We start from the raw sequence: 13,894 nt of genomic DNA, 5'->3' as shown, positions 1-13,894 counted from the left end.
TTGATCTGCCAGGAGCATCCACAGTGATTGGTCACAGTATCAACTGTCCTCTGTTGCAATCTCCATTCTGGTAGTTGTACACATGGTTAGCTTATCTGGTGATGTCATCTGATTAAGTTCAGGGCACATTTCATGGGGTGACAACCTCGCATTCACCCTCTGCTGGAGGACTTATATTCCTATCTCATGAATCCTCAGCATCAGAGGAGAATTTAGGTATACAACTGTCTCTTAGGACTACCAGTAGGGATGTGCATTCCTTGTTTATTTTAGGCCATTTGTTTCATTTGTTTTGGCTCGTGTGCATGTATCTCACGATCAAAATGTACATGCAGAAAACTGTTGGTATGCACACATGTGGGCACCTACCTGCATGTGTACATATCCTCAGTTTTGCACACATACCTTCTGATCACAAGATACGTGCACATGGCTGAAATGAATTAAATGAATGACCAAATGAATGCACAGCCCTAATTGCCAGCTTGTTATCTATATCTTTATCAAATTGTAAATCCTCATTTGTGGTAAGAAACAGTTCATTTAAATGATTAAGTTCAGAATTTAAAGTCTCAGTCTGGGCATGTAAATGGATAACTTCAGATGTTAGAGTCTCATACAGGGTACGAAACTGGTCATTGTCACATTGTAAAGTTTCATTCAGGACACTAGTAAGGTTGAACTTCAGAAATAAATCAGTGGCACACTCCTCAACTGTAGTCTATCTTCCACCTACTGAGCAGCAGATAACCTTTCCTCCATTTCATGCTGCAGTTTTTCTGCCAAAGGACCAAGGTGGGTGGACCATGCTTTCACACCATCTAACAGCAGCCACAACAAGGCAGAGCACTGTTGTGAATTATTGCAACAGACAAATGGGATTTAGGAAAGGTGTTCTCTAAATCCATAAAAGAAATCAAGTTTACCATGACAGTAGGATCCCATGGGTTTTCCCCACATATTGTTGCAATATCCAAATGGGATGTTCCCCATGGTTGTACTGGTACCACCTTACAATCTTTTGGAGTTCCATCAAATGAGACTTTGTAGAACCACAATGATGTGGAATTTAAATATTCACAAAAGTCTCTACCATTATGTTTCCCAAGGGAAATCATGTGACTAAGAAAAGCAGTACTACAAAGTACACAACAGCAAAACAAACAAATCTGGTTGTCACACTTGAAAACCAAAAAATACTCCAACGGGGTCAAACCCACCCCAGACCTAAACTGTCCTCATTGCCATTTGTTGTAGTGGGTTCCATTCTTTATTTGCCTTGCAGTTGTATTACACAAACAAACTAGTAGAACAACACTGACTGTGTCTTTTGTGAAACAATGACAAGCTATATTTTCTGTATATCTACAAAACAGTTGCTTATGAGAATACCTGAGACAAATTACAAAACAAACAAACAAGCAAACAGATGTACAATACTGGAGATGCTGAATCTTTCTCTCTGTCTGGTCAGAAGCAGTCTTTCCCCTCTCAACTTGCGTCTATATACTTTAATCTTCATTTGCACATGCCCAGAACAATTCTGAAGACTTGCCAACAACTGGTAAGAAAACTTTCCTGCATGTATTCTTTAAGATGGCAGACTTCTGTCCTTTTTTGTTTGCACTGCTCCTGATTGCCATATTGCAACCACTATTTAACACTTTCTGCTTTGGACAGTTGCAGGATGTGACTTTGATCAAGCCAGAGGAAGGGAAAATAATCTGTGGGTGAAGAAGGAGGAGAAATGTATGTCCTGGCTACTTCTAATGAAGGGAAAGAAGGGAGGGGAGGAAAAAGAGCAGGGGGCTACCCAAGGCCCACAAGCTTGTGTTTTGTATTTTTCTATGCAGTACTTCCTGGTACACAGAAATGGAGACTGCTTTTTGTGAACAGAGGGTGAGGAGCTGCAAAGCACAAAGTATTTCTCCGTGACACAAACTATATGCAAATAAATCAAAACTATATGACAGTATTTTTTACTCAGAAAAGACAGTAACTTTTCACACTAAAACAAATGGTAAACAAATAAACTAATGAAACAAATACAGTTTTTTTGTTTTGTTTTGAAAGTAATGAAACAAACTTGGGTCCCATCAAAATGAATGAACAAACTGATACACATTTTATTTCTTCTGCACATCCCTAATTATCCAAAGGTATATGGATATTTTCTATGTTTTCCCACCCAAAATGTTTGTATAATTCTACTCTGGTAGAATTCTACTCTGGTAGAATTGTATAATTCTACTCTGCTCTTTATCTAATACCCCTATACAAAATGCTAGAATGTCAACTGTTTCACAGGAGGTAGACCCTTGGGCCGAGATGGGGTTGACGCTACCCGCAGGAAGGATCCTATGGGTCCCCACCGTCAGCAGGCAGAGTGGGCTGAGTGACGAAGGCAGGCTGGAGCTTCACCAATAACAGCCCTCGTTCCCCGTGGGTTGAGCCCTTGGGTACTGGGACTGGTTGGAGTTAGCTGGGCCTCCGTATGTAGTTGTCGATGAGAAGATGGAGAGGTCAGCCTAGAGGCAGCAACAGAAGAACTGAAGAGTCTGTACTGGATGAGGTGGAGTCCCGGAGTTCCGGGCGCCAATAGGAACCAAGGTCTGACAAGGGGCACAAGAACAGGCCGAAGCCTGAAAGGCCATGTCCAGGACATAGACAGTAGAGATGTCATAGAACAAGCTGGAGTCAGGGAAGGCAGCAATCAAGGAGTGGTGGCAAGGCAAGGCTGAGGTCAAGTCCAGGAGAGAAGCAATAGCATAGTTGGACAAAGCAGAGGTCTAGATGAAGAGATGATCAGCAGGGTGGTCAGGCAAAGCTGAGGTCTGGACTAGGAGATTATCAGTAGCGTGGTCGGACAAAGCAGAAGTCTTGGATAGGAGATGATCAGTAGGGATGTGAATCGTTTTTTGACGATTTAAAATATCGTCCAATATATTTTAATTCGTCAAAAATCATTAGGGCCACGATACAATACCAATTCCCCCGATTTATCGTTAAAAAATCGTAAATCGGGGGAAGGGGGAGGGCAGGAAAACCGGCACACTAAAACCCGCTAAAACCCACCCCCGACCCTTTAAATTAAATCCCCCACCCTCCCGAACCCCCCCCCCCAAATGCTTTAAATAACCTGGGGATCCAGCGGTGGTCCAGAACGGCGGCGGTCCGGAACTGCCCCCTCAATTGAATCCTGTTGTCTTCAGCCGGCGCCATTTTGCAAAATGGCCGCCGCAAAATGGCGGCGGCCATAGACAAAAATGATTCGACGCAGGAGGTCGTTCCGGACCCCCGCTGGACTTTTGGCAAGTCTTGTGGGGGTCAGGAGGCCCCCCCAAGCTGGCCAAAAGTTCCTGGGTGTCCAGCAGGGTTCAGGAAGCGATTTCTTGCCGCGAATCGTTTTCCGTACGGAAAATGGCGCCGGCAGGAGATCGACTGCAGGAGGTCATTCAGCGGGGGTTCCGGACCGCCGCTGAACGACCTCCTGCAGTCGATCTCCTGCCGGCGCCATTTTCCGTACGGAAAACGATTCGCGGCAAGAAATCGCTTCCTGAACCCTGCTGGACACCCAGGAACTTATGGCCAGCTTGGGGGGGCCTCCTGACCCCCACAAGACTTGCCAAAAGTCCAGCGGGGGTCCGGAATGACCTCCTGCATCGAATCGTTTTTGTCTATGGCCGCTGCCATTTTGCGGTGGCCATTTTGCAAAATGGCGCTGGCTGAAGACAACAGGATTCAATTGAGGGGGCCGTTCCGGACCGCCGCCATTCTGGACCACCGCTGGATCCCCAGGTTATTTAAAGCATTTGGGGGGGGGGGTTCGGGAGGGTGGGGGATTTAATTTAAAGGGTCGGGGGTGGGTTTTAGGGGGTTTTAGTGTGTCGGCTCACGATATTAACGATTTAAACGATAGTTTTCACACCCAAACGGCAACAATACGATTCCCTCCCCCTCCCAGCTGAAATCGATCGTTAAGACGATCGAGGACACGATTCACATCTCTAATGATCAGTAGTGTGGTCAGGCAAAGCAGAGGTCGGGTCCAGGAGAAGATCAATAGCGTGTTAGAGCAAAGCAGAGGTCAGGTCCAGGAGAAGATCAATAGCGTGGTCAGCAAACAGGAGCTGAGCCCGGCCTAATATACTGCAGCTTCAGCGACATCATCATCTGGGGCCATGGCCAAGTTCCTGCCACGGACCCTTTAAAAGAGACAGTGATGAGCATGCACATCCGCCTAGGGAGGGGAGCGGCGTGGAATGGCGGCATCTCTCCATGGGCCACACAGAGAAGCCTGGGGTGGAACACAGGAGCTTGTCATAGCATCAGGAGCACCGGGGGTGGCCCGAGGATGGACCTGGCAGCCCACTGCCATGAGGGAAGTGGAGCCAGATGCTGAATTAGGCAACAGAGTGTAAGAGGGCCTGGCTGTGGGCCTGCCGTGGCCAGCACACGCAACATCAACATTTTTCTTCCTAGATTCTATATTCAATCTAACAGTAATAAAAGCCCAATTCTAGTTATTTTGAATATAAAATTCTTATATATTTTTTACCTCCCAGCCTGTCTTTGTTGTCTATAATGTCACCATGGTTTTCTGTGAATCCCACTGCCTTCGCCAAATTAATTGTACTTTTATACTGGGAACCAAGTAATACAGCTGTCCTATTACCCAATTCTCATTTATAAACATTAACTTTTGTCTTATAATAAAATACTTGTAATCCCCTTTTCATTCATACATTTCCAAAATCTGATTTTGGAAAATGGAACTATGGAATTATTGATGTGACAAGATGAGTTTAAGAGAGTATGTTTGTGATTAATTGTAAATTGCAAGCTATTGCCAAGTAAATCAGTCACTGTTCTTTTCTTCCAGTGGGAATCATTGTTTGAATATTTATTGACAGCACAACATTTTCTTGCATCCATGAAACATCCCATTGTTGTACTTTTGCTGAACCAAGCTATATATATATATATATATATATTATGTGCTTCCACCATATTTATATACTGCTTATGAACAAAGCTTCTGATTTATCAATCCAATTGAGTGTCTACAATTATATCTTTACTGTCAGAGTTCAAATGGTAGAAATTGCACTTTTACAGCAGTTCTTGTCTTGATAAGATGAAGTGTACAGTGTTCATATTTATCTGTTCAAGTGTTTCTCAATATTAAGCAGGAAAAGCCTCACCCTCTATGGTTTAGACAAGCAATTTACCCATTTGGGCAGGGAATTCTTAGCTGGGATGGACAATCCCTTCCAAAATTACTGATTGGCATGAAGAATTACATTCACTGCACAGCCTCCCTTAAATGTCTCTCTCCCAAGGTAAAGACTTTGTTGGTGCTATGCCCGTCGGTTGCAGACTGCTGCGACCACTCATGCTCACTTCCTTTTTCCCTGCACCATCAATCCTAGGAAGAATGGCGGCCTCCACCAACCACCGCCAACCTCCCTTGCGTCCCCGGGATGGCATGGGTGCTGCTGAGCGCCATCTTGTCTCCGGAATCACCTAAGGCATGCACGTGCGCAGAAGGGCTTCCTTTGTACACATCATGGCGGGAACCTCGAGGTTGTCCTCTCCGGATGACATAAACCGCTGCAGTATTTAACCGACCAGCCCTTTGCTTCAACGAGTTAGCAAGGAGTTCCTTCATTGCTGAATCCGCTTCATTCTTGGACTTCCAGTTCCAGATTCCAGTCTTGGCATGTGGACACTCTGGGTACCTGCTCCTCGTGGGCCCTTCCGCGTTCCTAGCTATCCGCTCCTCGGAGGGCCTTCCTGCCTTGGACTACTATCTGACCTGCTTCTCAGGTCACTCTTTTGGATCTACCACTTGTGAGTACTTTACTAAAGACTTCAATGATACTAGCTTTACTGAAGCTTCTCTGCGGTGTACCCCGTGCCTTGGGCCACTACCATTTCTCTTCAGTAGAAGTTGTTCCAGTATACCCTATGCTGCAGGGTATTGCCGTACCAGCTACAAGATCCACTTCCAGGTTCCTGCTCCTCAGACTATTTCATCATCATCATCTTTAGAATAGTCATCTTCGGCTAACACCGCTCTGCGGGCCACTACCAGGTCTGCACTTCCGAGGTAATCTCTACTCGTCTGAAGAGACTTCCTGATGTACCCCACTCTGTGGGCCACTACCGGATCTTCACATCAGTGGTATCTTCCTGGGTATACCCCATTGCTTAGAACTGTACTTATTTGCATCTCCCGCTCTGCGGGCTCTGCTTTTCCTTCCTTCATAATAAAGTCACTATCGTACAATTGTGTCCTACTCTGCTGAGACCACGCCTACCGACGGTGAGGCTCACAGGACTCCTCCCTGTGGGTGAAGACATCTCTCATCTCTGCCCAGGATTCACAAATGCTGTGCCTATCCATCCAGGCCTTATGTCCCTACAAGGGCCTGACATTTAATGCTGTGCCTGTCTGTCCAGCTTGGAGCTTAGATATTTCATAGCTCAATAGTTTTCAATACCTTCATAATACGGGCCATTTTCCCTACATGTTTCTTAGGTGCCAAGATTTATGTTTCTAGTGCTATAGAAAACTGGTGGTAGTTGTACTCTATTTCATCCTCTGTGTTCCCATAGTTTACAGAGGCACTGTAGGGTACAAAGTCAACATAGGTTGATATTGTAGATTTGGACTTGAGTACCAGATATTAAAAGACCAGCGAGAGCTCACTAGACACCAATGGAAATACCCCACTCTAGGGGCGAACCCATTCTAGGGAGCCCTTTCCTGCGCAAAGGAAAATGAACTCCCCCCTGGGCCAGCCTGTCTTGCCCCTATCAAAACCACAGGGACCAGACTATCTCCGCTCTGCCAGCCTGACTTGCCCCTATCAACTTTCTGCCACTCTGCCTTGCTGCCATACACCAGATGACTCACTCTACTCCTTGTGGCATTCTTGCCCCTATCATGGTTCCTCAGTGTGTTGGTGCTAGTCTTTCTGCTATTTTGCTTGACAGGGGATGATTGCTCCCCAGAAGTTTCATCATAATTGATAAGAAAACACCAATTCTGCAGCCAAAAATAGGCTGCAAATACTTCCCCCATTGACTTTAATGGGAAAACGGAAAACAAATAAAACTAATCAACCAATTGGTTTTTCCCCCATGAAACTAGTGCGATGAATTTGGGTCTCGGTGAAACAAAAACCGAATTGAAACAAATTGTTTCCTTCTGCACATTCCTATCAGAAATGGCAAGATTACAGTATAGTTTCTAATCATTCTAAGAGCACCCACATGTCTCCTAAGAAAAGGTTCATGTCATTGAACCCAACACAAAGGTGTGTTAGAAGCTATTTGCTTCACCTGACCCATCACAGGTAGACTTTGTCAAATATTGTGATGTCATGCTGCTGCAAGGCCCTTGGCTGGTCTAGCTCAGGGCTAGTCATGTGGTGCTGCTATATGCAGAGCAATTTGCTTATTGCAATAACTAGTATCAGTTACTGTCCTTTTACTAACTGTGGCCACCCTTAAAGCACATAGGCTGAGGACTCCTAGAGCAAACAGTTTGCAGAATGGTCTGTTTCTAAGATCAGTTACCAACTTTCAAGGGTTTTATGGTTGTAGGTCCTTGCTGCTCCACATGGCTGACATAACTTGTGGCCAAGCTGGAAGAGTTGCTGTTCTATAGGCTTTGTCTCATATGATGTTTGTCATTTTTATAGGTACTGGTGAGCAGGGCAGGTATGCTGATTGACTCTCAGTCATCAGCTCTGTGTACAGCATAAAGGCTAGATGTTCTATCCCCAGCGGTGGGTACATGTCTGTGTCTGTATATACTGTGCTTAGTGTTGAAACACCCTTTTGTAACCCACAATAAAAACCTGTGAGCCTTGCCTTTAATGGAGCTTGCCCTTAAGAGAAGTTCCCTTCATCCTGTGCTTTCTCCCACTTGGGAATTGTCTGTATGCCCTCTCAATCTAAATTAAGTCTTCTTAAGTGCCTTATTGGCTCAAGGGACTGCCCTTCATGTCCCCCCTGTGTCACATGGATCCTAGGCTCACTACCATTGGATCTCGCCCTCTAGCCCTAGCTTGTGGGGACTTTCCTATAATCACTCTCTAAGACTGTTAGTCAGTCTCAGCCATGCTGCCTTAAAGCTAGAGGTGCCTGTAACCTCTGTGACACGATCACCTTTTTTACATTTCTTCTTACCGCTTTAATTCTAAAGATTAATCAGCTTCAGAACCCCTTGTCTTCTTACCCTGCATCCCAAGAAACTCCGTTCTCCCCCCTTTTACCTATTTCCAGCTACAAAGATCCTTGACTGGGGCTATACATTTGGAAGTGACAATTGTAAGTAACTAAAACTACTTGTACAATAAATAAATTCAAACTTAAAAGGATTTTTGTCTGAAGACTGATTGGGAAGGAAAGTTAGCTGCCTGGATGAGGGGAACTTGGAAGTTTCCATTTGAGCCAGCATACTAGAGAACCTGTTGTCAGCTGATGACTGAAGGAGCATTAAACCTGCCTCATTCAGAAACCTATCTCAGTGCTGAATATATGGGGAAACTGCTCCCAGAGGTATCTTGTGGTTGGCATGATGGCTTTTGCATTTTCTGTGTTGGTCTCTTACTGCTATCTTAGGGCTTGAGGGGCCCATGTAAGTACTTCTGACAAAGTGCTTATCATATATGCTTCTCACAGATGTCTGTTAAGCTGGCAGGGGTACATAATCTTCTGTGCGTAGTTCAGACTCTTCTTCCTTATCAGTTAGAGATCAGACAACCACAGACATCAATGATGGATGATTATGGACATGTCAGGAACATACCCATTGGGCATGTGTAGGTGCACAAACTGTGGAGGTAGTCTGTCCCCAAAAAAGTGCCAACACCTATCTGTGAATGTGTGCATCTGGGTGAGTGATGTGTTGTGTTGCCTTAGTCTAGATATGTTCCTGAGGTTGATGTTGGTCTCGTTGTTCACTTCCTTACCACACCTATGCATACCCCAGAGCAGGCAGTGTGTGTGCATCCATTTTGCACAGACTGGCTTTCAAAACAAGTGATCATATGCTATCACTGTTGTGGAGCATGCCCTCAGGCCCTGTTAGGAGCTCAGAGACGCGGTCCCATCTAAGGTAGGATGTGAGCCCTTGGGCCATGGCATGGCTCAGGGAGGAGCCCAAAGACACACTGTGGGAGATGAGCTGCTATGAGCACGGGTGGATCAGGAGCGAGGCTGCAGAGAAGATAAAGCAAGGATTAACCAGAACAGGAACAAGGCTGGGCCCGGCCTCCGCTGGACCTACATGCACTAGTGTGACTCAGCAATGCAATGCTGGTCACAAGAGTAAACCTCCAGTCAGTCAATCGAAAGCCCTTTCGGACCCAACACTTGGTAACGATGAGTGCGTGAGGCCAGACGGAGGCTGAGGGCAGGAATACGAAGACTCAGGCAAAGAGTCAGGATACTCAAAGACTTGGATCTTCAGATGAAGATTTGGATACTCAGAAGACTCAACTGAAGATTTGGATATTCAGACGGATATTCAAAAGATTCAAACAAAGACTTGGATACTCAGATGAAGACTGGGATACTCAGGAGGCTCAGAAGAGGATTCAGGTTACTCAGGAGTTTCGAGCAAGGATTCAGGAGTCGGGCAAAAGTACTGGGTGAGAAATGCACTGCAACGCGCCCTACACAGCTGCACATGGCTGGTCGCGGACCACGCTGAATGCAAAGCAGACTCCAGATGAGGTAATGTAGGGATGTAAGGCCTGGATGGATAGGCACAGCATTTGAGGTCAAGCCCTTGTAGGGACATAAGGCCTTGATGGATAGGCACAGCATTTGAGGTCAAGCCCTTGTAGGGATGTACAGCCTGAACAGTGGACAGATTGGCACAGTGTTTCAGGTCAGGCCCTTTTAGGGATATAAGGCCTGGACGGACAGGCACATCATTAGAGGTCAAACCCTTGTAAATACCCAGAAGCTATTAACTGTACTTATGCACTTCAGCTGATGACAAAGGAACTTGAAGAGCTCTCAGAAATAACAAAACTGCTACTCATGTCCAAATCTACAATATCAACCTATGTTGACTTTGTAGTTTACACAGTGCCTCTGTAAACTATGGGAACACAGAGGATGAACTACAGTGCAACTACCACCAGTTTTCTATAATATTAGAAACATCAATGTTGGTACCTAAGAACGATTTAGGGAAAGTGGCCCATATTATGAAGGTCATGAAAATTATTTAGCATATGAAATATGCAAGCTCCAAACATCATGTCAGCTTTTTATGTTCTTACATTCTAAATGTTGCAAAACAGGAAAAAGAATATTCTGGAAAGAAGTCATGCACAAATACACAAAACTCAAATTAGAAATACTAGAACTAAACTCAGACAGGCGCAGCGTTTGAGGTCAGGCCTTTGTAGTGACGTAAGGGCTGGATAGACAGGCACAGCGTTTGAGAGCAGGCCCTTGTAGGGACATATGGCCTGGACAGACTGGGACAGTGTTTCAGGTCAGGTACAGGTGCTGATATTATCTGGAGCAGAGGAGGCAATTGGAGCTGCTGCAAGGCTTTCAATTGCTTTCACTCATCTTGCCATTCACAGGGAAAATTTGGAAACCCAAGCAATGGCATGTATATTTTCAAAAGTACTAGTATTTCCAACAACTCTAGTGCCAGCCTTGAGCAGTTAGGGCTCATGATATCCCCTGTCATTGAAAATACACATACTCAGGAACAAGGCTTTAAAAAGAGAAGTCTCCTGGAGGCTTGCACTGCAGACGAGAAGAAGGCCTTGTACCACGAGGCACCTTACACAGCCATCCCATGGGCTGGTCATGGACCACGACATGGCACGCCAAGAGAGGTGGACAGATGAGGGACCTGAGAACAGGACGAAGAGCTGAAGATGAGATGGACAGTCAAGACAGGAACATCAGACTTCAGGAACAAGGAACATGGCACCTCAAGACACAGAAAGCACGAAGGAAGGCGATCTATAATAGCCGTCAGGATGAAAGAAAAGAAATAGATGCCTGTAGTCTTAAAACAATCCTTTATTGCAGTGGAGACACAAGGGTAGCTACCCTTGTTTCTCCACTGCAATAAAGGATTGTTTTAAGACTACAGGCATCTATTTCTTTTCTTTCAACCTCAAGACACAGGACATTAGGACATCTGGACATGGAATATCAGGAACAGAAGACAGGCGATGAGCGAGCTCCAATGAGGGATGAGACCAGGGACATCAAGGAGATGAAGTTCAGGAACACGAAGAACATGGAATGAAGATCCATCAAGGCACAGGAGACCACGGAAGACCTAGATCGGAAGGAAGATCACAGACAATGTGCAAACATGATCTGAAGATCGTGAGGAATGGCAGCAAGGCCCTTTTATAGGACTGAAGTGGCACAGGTTGATGACATCACTCTATAGGGCCGCGGGGCTTTTCCCACCACTGGCCCTTTAAATGCAGGAGAGAGGCGTGCGCTCGCACCTAAGCAGGAGCAGGAAATGAAGGTGCTTCGGCGGCGTCCCCGCCGCGTGGGAGGCTCGAAGAACAGTGGCATTGTCGGTGGCAGCCCAGCCGCAAAGAATGAAGGAAGAGGCAGGTACTGGAAGAGATGGCTTCCCTGTTGCTCGAGTACCCCGGCAGGGGTTTTGTTTATGAAGGGACTACAAGTTAAGTACTATTTTACTTTCTTCATGCTCACACCCACATTATTAGCAACTCAGACTATGGGCTGGATTCATCATTTTTCACAGAATGATGAATCCCACAAAAAAAAAGGGTTGGGGCAAAGGAGGGGGGCAGACCTGTGAAAGGCTGCAGCTGTTCGCACCGTGGTGGTGCGATTTAGCTGGCAGCAGTGTGGCAGACTGCAGCCTTTCATGCAAATATCACCACCGTAAAAGATGGTGCTATTTGCTGCGCTACTGCCGGCGATAATGCTCCTCATATCATCTCCAGCAGCAGTGCTGTGGCCGACTACGCCCCTCCCCGCCCCAACTCCTCCCCGACTCCTCCTCTCAGCTAATTTACATCCTATCGCACGTGAAAAGGCCCTTTTCACGTGCGATAAACCTTTAGAAAATAACCCCCTAGGAGTGGATTGTAAGCCAATAATTTATTTTCACTCACGTCAAGGATAAATTGGACAACGGATAAGACTGTTTTTAAGTTCAACAAAAATTTCTAAAAAAATGTAATTGAAGTGGACTTTTACATATAAGTAGCTCTCATGACATGAGTTCACTCAGTGTCGGTCCTACAGAATTTAATAATTTAATATTATAATTGATTGTACACCTCTGAAATATATGACCTGTTAACCATTTTTTGTGTGTCCACTTTGAGTATTGAGGTTTGACCATTTTTTAAATGAATTGGAAAAGAGCATTACCATCTGCCAATGGAATCATCATTTGGAAATGCTTATGATTTGGTCCGGAACTACAGAAGAATTATTAAGTTTTCATGAATGATTACATTCATGCAATGAACACATTAAATTTGAAATGAAATACGTTACAGAATTTTTTTTTTTTTTTTAATGTATTGGTCCAAAATGAAGCTAATAACACTGGGGAACACAATTTTTGTTGAGTTAGATCTGACACTTGTTTTTGACTATCTTTTGACATCTGAATCCAAAAATGACACCAGTTTTTCTCTGTCACGTCAACTTTTTAAGGTACAGGATATCCTCCCTTTGTCCCCAAAATCATACAAAATGAACATACAAAGGAAATAAAATAAAAAATGACCTGAATATACTGTTTATTTAGAGTTATTTTATTCATACAAAGGCTATATATTGTTACTGTAAGTCAAATTGTGTACAAGTAGTAATGTTCTGCTACAAAACATATATAAAGGCAAAAATCTACGCTTATAGCTTTTCCGGCAGTGTTCAGTCTGTGGACAATCTCACCTGATGCTCCAACAATAGTCAGCCATCATATGTACATCCCATCTACCCTGATACCATGCATCCATGACCTTCAAATCTTGGTGGAATCATTCACTGCACCAAGGTTTTTCGGGAAGTCAGCAAGAATGCTATGCAGAAAATGTACCTTGATGCTCAGGTTTCAAGGAAGCATTTTGAAGCTCTCCAAGAGTTTCTGGACAATTTTGGTGTAATTCTATGCTCATGTATTTCCAAAAAAGTCCTTGACAAGGTTTTTGAATGACAACCAAGCATTCTTTTGGAGTTCTGACATTGTCCCGAAGAAATGTTCATGTTTAATGAGCTGCAGAATCCGTGGACCGTCAAACACACCGGCCTTTATCTTTTCAAATGACAGGCTAGGAAATGCTAAAATGAGATACTTGAAACAGTCTCCTGCAGTTGGCAAGCTTTAACAAATTGGTTCATGAAACCCAGTTTTTTGTGCAGAGGTGGGAATACAATTACAACAATTCTGGCACTTACCGCAAAGTGCGAAAAAGTTATCGCAGTTTGCGGTAATATCTATGCAAAGCGCTAAGATAGGCTGTTTATCACAACGTGCGCTATTACCATAAAACATGCCCCTTTTCCTATCGCATGTGATATTTAGTTCATTATGAAAAATCCAGGCCTAAGATAGGCTGTAGAGAAAAAACTTGACGTGATAAAAGAAAATGAACTGCAGTTTTGAAATCAGCATGCCTATTTAAGTCTAAAACAGGAATTATGTTAAAAATTGTTTCCCAGTGTAATTTAACAACAATTATACATAGAAAGAGTATTGATCAAAATAGTTTACTGGAATACATGAATTCACATCCTACTAATTTAAAAAACAGTATTCATTTCACAACTTTTGCATTATAAAGGAAATTGTTCCAACATTAATGAGTTTAAAAATGAAGCAAATAATCTTTTT

Source organism: Rhinatrema bivittatum, chromosome 2 (genome assembly GCF_901001135.1).
Source record: "Rhinatrema bivittatum chromosome 2, aRhiBiv1.1, whole genome shotgun sequence".
Taxonomy (NCBI): Eukaryota; Metazoa; Chordata; class Amphibia; order Gymnophiona; family Rhinatrematidae; genus Rhinatrema; species Rhinatrema bivittatum.
This window is presented reverse-complemented; position numbering follows the sequence as displayed.